Source organism: Tamandua tetradactyla, chromosome 3 (genome assembly GCF_023851605.1).
Source record: "Tamandua tetradactyla isolate mTamTet1 chromosome 3, mTamTet1.pri, whole genome shotgun sequence".
Classification (NCBI taxonomy): domain Eukaryota; kingdom Metazoa; phylum Chordata; class Mammalia; order Pilosa; family Myrmecophagidae; genus Tamandua; species Tamandua tetradactyla.
Genome location: NC_135329.1, coordinates 61,696,106 through 61,712,041, shown reverse-complemented (window position 1 = coordinate 61,712,041; position 15,936 = coordinate 61,696,106). Strand labels below are relative to the sequence as shown.

Below are 15,936 nucleotides of genomic sequence, written 5' to 3'. Positions count from 1 at the left end.
ACATTGGATATTTGACAGAATTCAGATTTTATGCAAATACTATCAAAAGCAATGTTCACATTAAATGCAAACTTCATTGAATCCCTCTGTATTTTAGAACAGAAATAGAAAACCTCAACCTCAAATTAATTTAGAAATACAAGAAACATCATCAGATTCATATATGTTGAAAAACAAAGAAATTTAGAGGATTCTTTAGTTTGCAACAGCAAACTAAAAGAAGCTTCAATTTGTCATTCTCTAAAGATGGTATTCAAATTGTCAACAAGCAAATGAAGACAGGTTCAAAATCAGTACTTATTAGGGAAAGGAACATCAAAACAGCAATAAGGTACAATTTCTTTATTAAGGTGAATGTAATATTTTATATAAAAAATAATGATTAGTAAGAGTATGAAAAGTATCTAATTCTCATATAAAATTTTTGGTGATTCAAGATGGTTCAGTCACAATTATAAATAGTTCAACATTCTTAAAATTTAGAATTTAGAATTTGCATCAAACTCCTGTAAAATAATTACAGACAACATTGTTCAGAAATATACAACACTGGATGTAAATCTACTGGTTTCCCTCAACTTCCATCCTGTGTTTTACATATCAGTTTCCTTAAAGACTTCCTTTTGTCCTCATTTGGTCATTGCTCTTCTGCATTCAATTGAACTCAGTCATGCTGTGGCTCCTTATCAATTATTGTAGCAAAGCCACCTCATTCACAACCTTTTGTATATGAATTTTAAAATGAAAGTGAACAAGAATGCAAACTAACTTTTATTAGCCTCCAGGAAATCTTTCTGTTTACCAACTTATCTACAAACACCAAATTCTAGTCAAGCAGAGGAATTATGAGTAAATGATAGCAAGTTAATTGACAAGTCTGTTTGGTTCATGTTCAGTTCCCTTTAGGAACCCCTTTCCTTTCATTCTCTCTTTGACAATAAATTCCCAAAGTGAACCGTCCCTGAGCCATTTCCCTGGTCCTGTATTCATATTCATGAGTATTAGACAATGAGGAGTGTTGTGGGAAAACAAAGATAATCCCATACACCTCCAGGATGCATGAGCTTCCTATGGGTGCTGTGACAATTAATCAAAAATTTTAAATCCAAAACTCCAATTGGTTCTCCTACAATTCTAATATTAAGAATTCTTATACCAAATTTAATGGACCAAGATAAAGGTATCAGGAGGGCTATATTGCCTCCAGAGAATCTAGGAGAAGACCTGTTTCTTTTTTCAGTTTCTAGAAAGGCATTCCTGTAGTTCGCTGGGTCCTTGCAACTTTAATCATCTTCAAAGCATTCAGTAAAATATCTTGCTTCTGTAGTCATATTGTGTTGTAATTGTTTTGGAGTCCAATATCCTGTCACCCATTTATAAGGATATTTCTGCTGACATATAGAGCTTGCCTCAAAAACCAGCACAATCTCATCTTAAGACCCGCAGCTTGATCACATCTACAAAGTCCGTCATACCATATAAGTAACATTCATAGTAGCTAACTACATTGTCCTTAGGTACTGTTAAGTTCACATATTCAGCAAGCAGGGCCTTATCTTTCTTCATAATATTTCCAAATTCAACAAAAAAATTATATGCTTCAAATATATACCAGCAAACTTTGAGTTTTAAATTGGTGCCATTTCAACCCAAGAATTTTCAACGTTTCCACTCATAAATAACTCACCTCAAGTACACCAATGTCTTTGTAAAGTCTCACAAAGCTTAGCTATGTGCATCTCTATGGACCCCACACAGTTCAACACTCTGTGCCCATCAGTCTTTGCTCACTAAACAGGATGTGTCATCATCATCCACAAGCAGCTGTCTTGATAGAATGGTGAGTTCACAAGGGTGGATTCTCTCCCAACTCAGCCTTTGAGAACTGCATGATCATTGAACTATTTCTCCACCAGAATGGACAATAGCTGGTCATTAGAGGACAAGTTAATGAGAATCTTTTAATCATTAATTGGGTAGAATTTGTGTACAGTGAGAGAAAATCATTTTTCATAATTGAGAAGATCATTATTTATTTGATTGGCTCCCACACTCAGCACAAATGTGGGCAGAATCCTTACACATGGCTATGTTTCTGGACTCTGGCACTGAAAGGAGTTTTGAGAGCCCTCAACACCCTCAGCATATCCACTACTCTCAGGTTATTTATTTGTTGGATCATGCATCCTGTAAGAATGGCACATTAAATTTCAATGAATTTAATTAATCAACTGCCTTTGTAAATGACAACAAGCAGGAAAACTATTCAATGCCTATTAAAGTACAAGTCTATATAAATGACATTTGCATGGCTGTATACAAAAACGCATAATTCCACACTCTCTTGTCAGACATTGAAAATTAACTCTACATTGGGGACATATATGAAAGTCAATTTACACTGTACCTGTCAATCTTAAAATTTGCATTGATGACCCCTCAAATTCCTTAAAAGTACAATCTTATATCTCTTCTTGTATACTGATGTCCATATCTCACAAATGCCAAATCAAAGTTTCTCTTTAAACAACACTCCACTTAATGAACAGAATTTTATGACCAGATGTCTTAGTGCCTGGAGGTGTCAAGAATCAGGTACAGATGGTGGAGGCTGGGGTGGAGTCTGGGGGACACTTAGAATTGCTTGGGGGTCTCTGTAATTCTCTTTCACAACCCCTGTGTATGTGAGCCCAGACTGAGTTCCTGAAGAGCATGGGCTGGTGCTGTTGTAATGTCAAAAATCACACCAGACACAGAAGCAGACACTGATTTATTGGGACTTTTGAACAGGGGGAATTCTCCAGTGGTGCCTAATCCAGGTATTTATAACCACAGCCACAATAGGGGGTTACAAAGAGTAATATATGGTTTTACAATAATGGCATCCATATGCTTGATGAATCAGGTCCCTTGTATAATTACTAAAGTGGCCTAAACCTGATGTTGCTCTACAAATAGTGTTTATGGCTATGATACAATCAGTGTGGTATTTGCATTCATGATAACATTCTTCCCACTCCTTGGAGATCATTTACTTTCTCAACCTTAGCCTTGACTATAGCACGTTTATTATGGGACATTTGAAGGGGCCCAACACTTGGGATGAAACATTCTAAATTGCATGTCTATAGCTACTTGATGTGTTATATACAACAGGTTCATGGTGGGCAGGATCTGGAATGATGGAGTTAAGACACACTACAAAGACTCTGTGAAATGCTGGTTCATCATCTCAAGAGATAAGGCCTAGAAGATGCTGTGTCACAAACGTACACTTTGATGGCCAAGGGCATGGCCATGTATTACTGAGTCAGACACTGTGAAGGACCCAAAGTTCCCATGTAGAGTGGCCTCCAGAAGGCTCGCATGATCCCAAAACTCTAGGATAATGTAAAGACTGAGCATGGGAGGGGATATTTATCATTTGGAAAATTCTGTAAGGGAGTGTGTTTTTCCTCCTATCCTGATACACAGTTGTTCTCAGTGTTGGGCACTTTGAAACCAGAGGAACCTGACAAGTGACTGCGGATACTGGCAGCTACTACAGTCATACTAATTACAACTGTTGGTCAGCCACCCGTGGCCATGACACCTGCCAAGGACAGTCTAACTGCCATGGACAACCAAAAACTTGAATGTGCAGGAACATCAATATATGCTATGTGGGCCTCACATTGCAGGGATGGAAATAAGTACCCAGGACTACAAAACTGGAGGACCAGATGCAGAGGACCTTTGAGCCCAGTTTCCCAGTCAGAAGCAGTAGCAGGGAGCTCAGTAAGACTGATTCCAGGGGCCAGAACCAGCAAAGGTCAGGGGGAGCTCTGGAATATGCAACACAGATACATGGAAGAGTGATAGGTAGGAGCTTGGGAACATGGACCCATGGTAAAGGCTCATGGAAGTTGAAGGTGGGGCTCAGGACCACAGAATAAAGAGGCGAGTATGAGGGTTTTTATAGAGGTAGTATTAGTGAGCTCTCTCTCAGCATTTGGGGATTTGTTTTAAATCTTCTCTTTCATTAGATTTCAGTAAAGCTGGACTTGAATCTTTTCTTTGGCTTAAAGTGAAATTTCATTACTGCACTTATATTCAAGTGATTTTCTTGATAAATGAAACTGTAAAATCATGTGAAACATAAAATATATCAAGAAGTCCATCAAAGTACACCCATGTAATCCAATGTTAACCTTATTGTCAGTGCACCTAAGATGGATATGTGGACGTATGTCACCCATTAAGCATGCAATTGACCTTCAGCACAGTGTCGTGCAACTGAAAAAAAAATATCCCTCATGTGTGGGCTTTAGGAGGCAAAAGAGAGAAGAGGCAGACCAAGAAACTTTAAAGTGAGGAAGTTTATTCCTGTGCTTCCAGACAGAGCACACATAATGCAAAGGAGGGAGTTGTGAGTTCACCACTGGGTCCTGGTGTCAGCAGTTTTTAAGCAAGGGAGTTAGGTGATGTCTAGAAGGGGTGGCACATTTTACACAGCTCGAATCATGGTGACCTTCCCTGTTCCCCCAAACTAACAATGTGGACTTCATTTTCCTGCCTGTATCTCCTCACAACACCTCCATGCATTGACTTTTTGAATGCTTCATGCATGAGTACTTATCATGTGACATCTATAATGAAGTTGTCCTTAGATTCAAAATAGTACTATATACATTCATGACTTTAGTGTCCAAATAAAATCATTTGGCATCATGTTGCTACCTCACCAACTTGAAAACAGGCTAAAGATGAATTTCCTATCATATTTATTATTTAGTCTTTAACAACTATTGTTGTATATCTAGGATTCAATACATTGCTTGCAAGGTATTTTCATGATGCAAACAGGTAGAAAGAAATATGCAGAATTGAGTCTATCAGAACTTTTCACTTTCCATGAGAAGAAATAGAAAGTAAGTGTTTGTGACTTATCCCATAAAAGATTCAGGACCTGAGCAACTAGTGCTTAACAATCATATTGGTGAGATATGAGGGCACAGATATGTCCTTTCTGGCTCTCATGAGAGATTATGTAATGAATAGCTGCAATGAATAATAATGGCTGCACTGACAATTTACTAAAACATCACACATGAAGTAACAACTGAGGAATTATACCAACAAAGTGGATAAGGTGTCAGGAAGTCCCCTTCTCTCCACTGATACTTCAAAACTCAACCACTATCCATAGTAGCTAATATGGTCAAAGAATACAAATATATTATATAGCTGATATACATGTAATATATGCATATAAACACACAACAAAATGTTCATAATTCTTCAGAGAAGGGGCACAGGGACCATATTCCCATAGACATTCTTGACTGTAGGACTCATTTTTCTCCTCATTCAACACATTTTCTATTTGAAAGTAAAAGAAACAAGGATTGCAGATGAGGCACATTAAAAAGAGGACTATGTTCTCCTAGGATGTAGCCAACATACTTCTCACATTTTGCCACTAAGATAAGGACTTTCCCTCATCTCCTCTATTTCACTAACAAAGTTACCTTCCAAATGCAAATTGCCACGTGGCCAACATATGAAACCAAAGCCCAAATTTACTTAAATTCAGATTCCTCCTCAGTCTGGAAAATATTTCCTTTGAATCATGGACATCATCCACAAGAACATGAAAGCCTTGTGGCTTTTTCTCTGCCTCGTGGCAGCTCCCAAATGTGAGTGTCTCAGGCATTCAGATATAAAAGTAATGGGGTGACAGATCTGAGTACATGACTCACTTTGGTTTTCCTTGTTCCAAGGTGTCCTGTCCGAGGTGCAGTTGCGGGAGTCGGGACCTGGACTGGTGAAGCCATCGCAGGCCCTGTCCCTCACCTGCACTGCTTCTTTATAATCTGTAAGCAGTTATCACGTGATCTGGATGTGCCAGTCTCCAGGAAAGGGGCTGGAGTGGGTTGGCTGAGTGACTAGGAGTGGAAGTACACACTCTAAACCAACTCTTTAGACCTGACTCTGCATCAATAGGGACAGCCCCAAGAATGAAGGTTATGTAAAGAGGAGCAACCCAAGAGCTCAGACACAGGCACCTATTGCTGGGCAAGAAGTACACTGAGAAAAACACAGGGCCAGACACAGTGAGAGGAAATCAGGGTGAGCCCACTCAAAATCCTCTCCTGCAGTTACAGCAGAGCTGGGCTGCAGAGGTGAACTTGACCACCAGAGGGTGAACTGTGCCTATTTTGTGTCAATCCTTGTCTTGTCATGAATTTCTGCCCCCTGTTTTATTCCCAGATATTTCTGAGCATGCTGAGTTTGTCTTCAGTTGTCTATTTCAGAACCCCTCTTCTGCAGGTTAAGGCTGTTATTTCTCATTGAAGAGAGAAGAAGCGGTTCTGGATAAACATTCCGTGGTGGAATCTCTTTCTTTTCACCTTCTATTGGACAGAAAAAGGAAAGCTTGTTTATATAAGCAAAGGATGATATACTGGCAATTTTTAAACAAATATTTATTTTGAATAAAAAAAAAGGAAAAGTTCATCCTGGTGATGAAAAAAATTATAACTGAAATAAAAATCACCTGGAGTTTAAATTGACAGAATTACCATAATTATTATAATTACTAATTAGAGGATGGTATTTCTGAGATCATTACAAAATTAACAATGAATACTCAGAACATATTGAATTATTATGAGCCAAAAATCTGAAAAACTCTATGAAACTGTAAAATTGCTATAAATACACATAACGATCAATGTCAAGCTACATGCACAAGGGATAATGAATAGATATATAACAAATCAAGAGATTAAATCAGTATTCATGAATAGCCATGAATAAAAGCCCAGGTGAAAATTGGTGCACAATTAGATTTTATTATCTTTAAAGCGGAATGAAACATAATAGTTCCAAATTTGGAACAGTGTTCCACAAAAATAGATGAGAAAGAACACTTCCCCTCTCATTACACAAGGTACAGAGTTGCTGAATTCAAAGGAAAAAAGAGTCATCAGAATAAAATAAAATAACATATGTATATATCTTCTGAATATGGGACCAAAATCTTAGACCAAAATACAAGATAAAGTAACATATAACAAATTTGGGTGCCATAAATAATTGGCATTTATCCCAGAGATGCAATGTTGATTATCATGCATCAAGTAAATCACTATAATACCTGAAATCATGAGAATAATAAGTGAAATTGCATGATCACCTGAACAAAGATGATACACCCCAGGGATAGGTGCAGAGAGGGTCTGTGGAAGAGTTTTTGGCCTTGCCTTGGTTCCTTATTCTTGCTTCATAAGCTGTAATCCCCAGATAATGACTACTGCCTATTTTCTAAGTATGTCCATGTTCTACCCCAGATTCATTCAGTGTAGAGCTTATATATTATTATATGCATCCATATGTGCGTGTGTTAATGTGTGTTAGTGCACAGACATATATGAACATAAATTCCTGCCCATTGTTCTGTATTTGCATGGAAGTGTAAACAATCTTTCCTCTGACTTTGTGAAGTTAATATTCTTATGTCAAACATTCAAGAATTGCAAGGAAAATCAATCTTCTCCTTCCATCAGTTAGGTTGTCAGCCCTCAGTTGGTAGGCGGAGCAAGAGGGGAAAACTTGCATGGCCTCAGGAGCATGTTCTGTCATTTGTGCCATCTAGGACCTGGTCTCCGTGCTTATTGTAAACCCTTATACATTCCGATGCTTTCCATCGCATGGTACAATTATGTCACAATGCATGCAAGTTTACAATGTATAAATTAGAAGGGGACTGAGGACAAAAATAACAGACTCTAAATGTGTGTTTGCTTTTTACTTTTCCAAAGAGATTCCCTGATTCATTTACATTTAATTCTTTTTTATTATTTCATTGTTTTGATTTTATTAATCAATGATTTCTTGTTATTAGTTTACCATAGTTTTCATATTAATAAAATGTCAAGCTCTACACACAAGGGATAATCGTGGTTCCTTTCTATCATAAGAAATTGAGATATAGGCAGATGTGACCAGGAATTGTGCAGATGGCCAGAGATTCTCCTTACACTAGGTTATTTCACATTCCCTGATGGTCCACATCTTCTTCTGCTCCAACTGACAGGAATGAGATTAAGAAACTTGGATATGACAATGTCCCTGTGGAAATTAAACTTTAGATGTCTCTATCCAATATGTTTTATGGTTATGCAATAAAATCCTCCACCATTAATTTATCAACATATTCTCTCATTTAAGATGCATTTATTTACTGCCTTCTTAGTGCCCACTGAATTTCTTCATATAAGAGGGAAAATTATTTGTTCATTGGCAGATTATTCTCCTAAACATTTGAAAACAAACGAAACTGATGTAAATGTTTTACCTGTTGACAAAAACACCTTATGTTCTGGCTGTGCTCAGTGTGCATTGTGGTTCCTGGGAAAGAACCAGGTTTTCCCGAGAGAAGGACCACCACTTGGTTCTTACCCTCTTTAATACAAATATCCCTTCCACTCAGAAACCACCTTCTGGCCTCGTGACAACCATTACAACAACTCTGATACTCCATCATGTTTCTCATCTTTCTATGTACACATTTGTGGGAAACATGGGATTTATGGCAAAGAGCATGAAACAATTTTGTTATATCCACCTCCTGTGGGAAATCTCAGGTTTTAAGCATCCTCTGGTATTTGGGAATGGTGCAGATTGAAATGAGTTTTATGTAGTCAATTACTCCAAGTGTTACCTGTTTCCAGGTGCAGTTGCAGGAACCAGGTCCATGGCAGATGAAGGCCTCACACATCCCTTCATTCACCTACACAGTCTTCGTTCTCCATCTCAATCAGTAATTACTGCTGAAGGTGGATCCTCCAACCCAAAATGGGCTTCAGTAGATGGGATGCATCAGTGCTGATGGTGGCAAAGAATAGCCTGTCACTCTATAGATGACTCTGACTCTAGGCCAGTTCCAAGAACCACTTTTCTCTTCAGCTCAGTCTGTGTATGATAAGGACTCTGCCCTGTAATATTATCAGAAACACAAGTGCGGGGAAGGCAAGTGAGTCTAGACACCAACAGTGCAGGCATAGAAGGGTCCAGCTTCAAGAATTGTCCATGACTCATCAAACCCTAAGGATCACGCCCATGGTCTGGGTTCAAATTCTGGGATGGTTGAGGTGATTTTCCTCTCAAGTTATTTGTTTTCATGCCAAAATGAACAGACAACATCCACTTAAGGTCCTCTAAAGCCTTATAGAATATGGTCATTTTTATCTAACATTCAATCACAGCTCAGATTTTTCATCAGATATTTATTTTATAATTTTTTTTTACTTTCTTCCTTTTCCTCTTCTGGATGGGTTCTGGGAAGGGAAGTGGCATAATTTAGTATTAAGTATTATTTTTGCTATAGGACTTTAGATTCCCTGTGGAAGGACAAATTTATATTTTGGGCTTTTTATTTTAACCTATAAAATTGTCCTTGAAGTCTAATTCCTAGCTTCCCTGAAGAATGCAGAACCCATCCTTCTTTCTGTTAAGCAGAAACACTGTTGTGAATATGTGTTTGCATGTGTGTCTTTCATGCTTAAATTTTCTTGCCATAAGCATATACATGATTCAGCTGCACCTTCTAAGACATATATATTGCTGTCATTTATTTTTATAAAATGGATGTGTATACATAGGAACTCAGGGAAACAAGGTCTGTTGGAGTAGAATCTGTCTCCTTATTTGGGTGAAAACAGAGGGTGAGCTGTTGCCCTGTGACCCCATGAAGTACGCTATTCCTGCTGAGTGTAACCAAGGGCTAGAAACAAGGAGCTCCAACATGTAGATGAGAACACAAACGTACAAGATAATCAAGGTCCCAGCATGACAAGGTCAGTGCTTCCTTTCCCTGGTGACTGGGTGTGCATTATAAGAAAAGCTCATCTCATGGCCTTGGAAACCACGGGTCTCTTTCTTCTTTGATGTCCACAAACTTCTCTTTGTGCCAGAGGAACTTTTGAAAAAGGGTCAGAAAATGATGGTTCAAATCACATACCATGGCTGAACTTGTCCACAGCTTTCCCATATAATGTGTAGCTGTAAAAGCCAAACCCATGTCTGGAGATGTTTTCTCAGAAGCTTGTGATCACCTGAGATGCCTGTAGTTTCTCCTTTCAATCTATAAATTTGGTGATCCTCAGGGACAATCTGAAATAGATGATATTCATTGACATCAGTTGTGTTTCATAGCCCAACTCTTTCCAGTTTAACAGAATCTGCAGCCAGAAACATGAACAGGGACCAGTTCCCATCACATCTGAGATTCAAGACTGCTTGGAAGTAGCCATGTACCACTATGTTGGAGAGAAAACATGTGTATCCCATGTACAAATGTCCCCCTACAGTTGGTGAAAGGGCTTCAGAGGGCATTCAAGATTCTTCATGCACAGGGGCTATCTAATGAGCACATGCAGACGGAGCCTGTTCAGAGGCATCTTGAATAAGCCTTGTGTGTACACTTGTAAGTGTAAATGTGCATGAATTTGTGCATGTTAAAATGTGCATAAGTCATATACATTACTGCCTGGGTGACAATGAGTAAATTAATGTGCATTTTTGTGCTTCTTACCATGGATATTTTTGCATGCTAATTTTAGCATACAAGTGCATATGAATCGTGCACTATGTTTTAGATGGTGGTTGTTATTGTCTGTGTCTGCCTCTGTGCTAGTTTATGGGTTAGTGCTTACAGAATTGAGCATGTATTAATTTGTGTGCATTAGTGTAAATATTGGTATGTGCCTGTAGCTTTTTGTTTGTTTGGGTTTTTTGGCATGGGCAGCCTCCAGAAATCAAATCTGGGTCTCTGACATGATAGGTGAGAATTCTGCCACGGAGCCACCATTGCCTCGCCCTGTTTATGTATGTTTTTGAAGGCTTAAATGTGCTTGTGATTTTGTCTTTTATTCTATTTGGAATAGCATTATTTCAGTAAGCATGCAGGGCCGTATGCTTCTTTATAATATTTCAAATTCTCCAACAAAATTTCATATATGGCAAATATATGCCTGAAAACCTTGAATTCTAAATTTGCAGCATTTCACCCCATGACTTTTCAACTTTTTCAATTATAAATAACTCATTTCAAGCGCACAAATGTCTTTGTAACTCCTTACAACATTTAGCTATGTGCAGCTCTGTGATTGCCACACTGTTCAACACTCTGTGCCCATTAATCTTACTCACTTAACATACTGTGTCCCCTTTGTGATTTCAGGGAAATGAGGCAGGTCCTCCTTCTGCTGACTGTATTGAGAAAGCTCATCATTGATGGGATGCTTCCCAAATTCCTGCATGTCCATATTGATCCAGGAAGTACTGCAAAGCAATACCCTAAAGGGAGGTCTGTGATCACACTTGAACTCAGGAGGATCCAACCTGAAATAGTCTTAACAGCACTGTCAGGACATCTATTATTGAGTGTATGTCCAACATTGAAATTCACCTTCCAATATTTTTCTTCAGTCATCAGTTTCCAGGTTTCACTTCAGAAAATATTTACCTGAAGGACTTGCTGGATTCTGATCAGCAGCCTTCTGAATACTTTCAACTCCTTGGGACCTGGCTCTTCAATAAGAATCTGAAGATGATCAGAAAGGAAGCACATATTTACTAAATCTCTTCAAATAAGATGAATGCCTACATTTTAAACTACGCTTAAAGTATCATTGTGGAACTCTTACATAAGCAAACAATGACAACAAAATATTCCCAAAATGTCACTATATATAAAGGTATATATGGAATGCAGATTTCATGTTCTTTTGTCTTGCACACCTGAGGCATATGCAAGATTTTGCTTAAATAAACAAATTCAAATACATGGTGATATAAAATGTATAATTTGTCCTGCAAAGAAAATATCAAGGCACATTCTGAATATTAATGAAGAATTTATGGAATACCCATCACAAAATGTCCCTCTTTAAAAGTTACAACAGCAAACCAAGAAATGAATTTTACATTTCATTTGCTCAATCTTATTTACAACAACAACCATCCTAATAAAGAAAATTATTTGTACACAGTGGATGTGTCCCTGAGAAAATATGACCTGATTTATGACTACAAAAGTGAAATGGGTAAAAATGTCGACCCTTTTTTCCTTCAATGTAGAAAATAACTTTTAATCAACTGTACATGAATTCATATTTCCACTTAGGAATGTTAGTACGAACATTTTTAAGACCGTTTTATATAATAATACAAAATTATAAACTGTTTTCATACTCTGTCATGACTGCTGAATCACCATTTTAATATAGCGCTTTGCATTTCCTACTTATTTTTAGTAAGGGGATGATTTTAAAGAAACACCCGAATATTGAGGCTCATACTTGTCAAGGAAGATCTAGGATATCATTAATATGTAGTGATATATGTGAGATCATGTGACAAATCTTTAAGACCTTGAAATCTCCCACTGTGATTCATTCATTGTCAATTATTTGCAAAAGAGAAAAGGAAATATGAGTATTGAATATTAATTAAATCCCTAGATTATTTCACATTCTACATGCTGATTGTGTCAGGTACTGTAAAGTCCACATATTAAAAATATTGCCATGACATCACCAAAATTATGTGATATTCCATTAGTATTTAAAAATTCTGTACATGCATTTTGCTCAATAAATTAGGTTGATTACTCTTAGCAGAATATTTAACACATTTTTAGAATCCCTTGATTGTTTATCATTATTTTAGTCAGTTGTTTTTTGCAGTTTATGGATCAGCTACATATCATAAGGCATAATGCTGTCTTATTTGCAGATTTAAGGAACAGGTATGGTCTAGACATGTGCATATTCATGTCTCTGTGTATTAGTGTATGCATTGGCATACTATGGAGATGTCAGACTGCACACATAATGACACAGCATATTTTTAGCTTTGGGAAATATCAATTCATTTTCTTTGTGAATCTCACCATGTATGAGTCAATAACATCTACATGGGATATTTAATCAAAGTATTTCATTTACTCTATATAGAAAAGTGTAACAAAACTTAGGCTGATACTGCTCTTTCTAATATTCTGAATTAGCCACTAAGACAATAAAATATGAATGTTATTTTGAGCTGGGACTTACTCAGAAATGCCCTGAAGGAGGAGGAATATTGCCTAGGACAGCTGTTCAAGTTCAGATAATTCATCACCATTTCTAGTCATGCTGTCTTGCAGATGACAGCCAACAACAAGGGTAATAGAGCCAGAATGTAAAACTCACCCCTTAAGCTTTGCAGATCTACGGTCTCACAACAGCACTGAGAGGAAGGCAAAGATCCTACACAATGGAAAAAAGTTCAAAATTATCCACCTCCTTCAAGTGATAAACCTCAGAATGATCAACATGGAGCAGCATAAATTAGCTTAAGAAACATCTCTAGGGCAGGTGCAGATCAAGGATGGGGGAAATCTTGAAGTCATTCACATTTTAGGTTGATAATTTTGATACCAGATGTCTAGCACATCTATATCATTGTGGGATTGAAGGAAGAATGGTAGAAATGCATTCAGCTGCCTCTCAGAAAGAATCAATGGAGGCACAATAACAACTACAGCCATGTATGGGCCCTTCCTACAAGAATGCAAACACCCTGGTTGAAACCCTCAGGGGAAAAAAACAGGGGCTTCGGAAGTTGGTACTCACTTCTTTAAACAGCACATGCAAATGATCAATGGATCAATTCCATTTTATTTTAGCAATGCCCCCACATCCTAATCAAAGAAACTTTAGAATAGATTGTATTTGCACACCTTCCTGTCTCCTTTCAGGAGCACACAACTCTAATTATGAAGACACAAATTTAGCAAGAACTATCTTGTTCTCTAACCTCATCTTCCATGGCAGGGATGACAAGTCTTAGGATACTTGGTAAGAAAATCCAGTTAGAGCGTCTTGTCTGTTTCCACGGTGTTCTAGTTTGCTAGCTGTCGTAATGCAACACACCAGAGATGGACTGACTTTTAATAAAAGGGGATTTATTTTTGTTAGTTCCTCAGAGAAAAGGCAGGTAACTTTCCACTGAGGTTCTTTCTTACGTGGGAAGGCACAGGATGGTCTCTGCTGGCCTTCTCTACAGGCCTCTGGGTTCCAACAACTTTCCCCGGGTGACTTCTTTCTGCATCTCCAAAGGCCTGTGCTGAGCTGTGAGTGCTGAGATGAGGTATGCTGAGCTGCTTGGGCTGGGCTATGTTGAGCTCTCTCATTTAAGCCCCAGCCAATTAAATCAAATATCATTCATTGCAGCAGGCACCCCTCCTACCTGATTGCAGATGTAATTAGCAACAGATGAAGTTCAAGTACCATTGACTCATGTCTGCAGCAACAAAACTAGGTATGTTCACCTGGCCAAGTTGACAACTGAATCTAACTACCACACATGGGGTCCTTAAATCCTTACCATTTCTAATTTTCAGACCAGCTTTAAGAATATATGTATCATGAAATCAGTTCTAAAATGGATGTGTTATCTATCTCTGGACAACAGTTCCAGAGGGCTGAGCCTAATGATTCTATTCCCCGCAAAATTCCTGGACTCCAAGGAGGACAGTCTATGCTCCTATGTCTTCCTGATGACTGGCCCTCCCTGTGAATGCTTTGGCTTAGGACACACCACAGGTATGAAAGAACTCAGCATTCTGAAGCAGGTTCACATTCTCCTTCTGCTCTCTCAGCTGGGGCTTTTGCCCAGGTCACATTGAAGGAAATTGGACCTAGGCCAATGAAACTTATTTGGAAGCTTACACTCACCTGCAGCTTCTATGGGTGGTCACTCGGCACACCTGGAATAAGTATTGCTTGGAGCCACCAGCCTCCAGGGAATGACCAACGACCCTGCAGAACCAGCCGTGTATGACTGTACGTGGAGAGCACATAGGCACAGCCAAGCTGTCCTTTGGTACAAAATCTGGTTTGGATATTTGTTCTAGTCTCTTCTCTACAAAAAAAGGAGAATTTGTGAAATTGGCATTTCCTGCTGGTCTCCAGCAATTCTTGTTGCCAATAAGCAGACTCTTATCCATGCCTTTCTCTCTCTTTCCTATATAGATGGATCTTATCCCCTGTGAATTCAAACAAGTGAGATGTTGTGTTCTCATTTATAGAGGATCTTATTACATAACAAAAGTGGATTATCTGTGTGGTGCAGCCAGATATGTGCACTCATATCCATAAAAGTGCAGAATAAAAATAAGCACAACATATGCTTTTTGCATGTTTTAATGAAGAGATGAGGAAGTATCAGGGTATTAGAAAGCATGAGTAATTACATTTTACACATATCTGCTTCTTTTATATTGAAGAAGTATAAATTTTCATAAATAAAATTATGCATGAAATGAATAACCATTCAAATTTGTCCAATTATGGAGAGTCTGACTATGGTGGTACAAGAAATAAAGTGTCAGGGGTACACACAGGAGCTGGGAATTAAAAATTTGGGGCTCAGGAAAGAAATACATCCACTAGATATCCATAAATCACAGGCTAAGAATGTTGATATCTGAGAAGGCTGACAACAAACTTGACATGAAGAAGAAAGTCATTAAGCCAGGTGAGCAATTTGGCCAAGATTAGCATTTTTATTTACTAATTTTTATTATGAAACATAGCATATATGCAAGATAGCAGTAAATTTCCAAATACATTTAAAAAGTAGTTATAGGACAGATTTTAAAGTTTTGTAGGAGTTACAATTCCATGACTCTTCATTATTTCTTCTAGCTGCTCCAAGTCACTGGAGACCAACAGAAACTTCAATATAATGATTGCAATCATACTATTTGCTAAATCCTGCCTTCTCGGTTATATTCTGCCTTCTTTTTAAAATAATGTATACACATAAAAGCAGTAATTTCAAAGTACATCACAAAAATTAGTTTTAGAAAAGATTTCAGAGTTTGGTATGGGGTACAATTCC

General features: G+C 37.9%; 1 long non-coding RNA gene across 1 annotated transcript; it reads right to left on the bottom strand.

Annotated features, from left to right (window-relative positions):
• Positions 1 to 11,512: 11,512 nt before the first annotated feature.
• LOC143676106 (uncharacterized) lies at positions 11,513 to 14,941 on the bottom strand. The gene is made up of 3 exons (XR_013171819.1): positions 14,769 to 14,941; positions 13,242 to 13,298; positions 11,513 to 11,590 (listed from the first exon to the last, which is right to left on the bottom strand). It is a non-coding gene; the product is annotated as an uncharacterized LOC143676106 (long non-coding RNA).
• Positions 14,942 to 15,936: the final 995 nt, after the last annotated feature.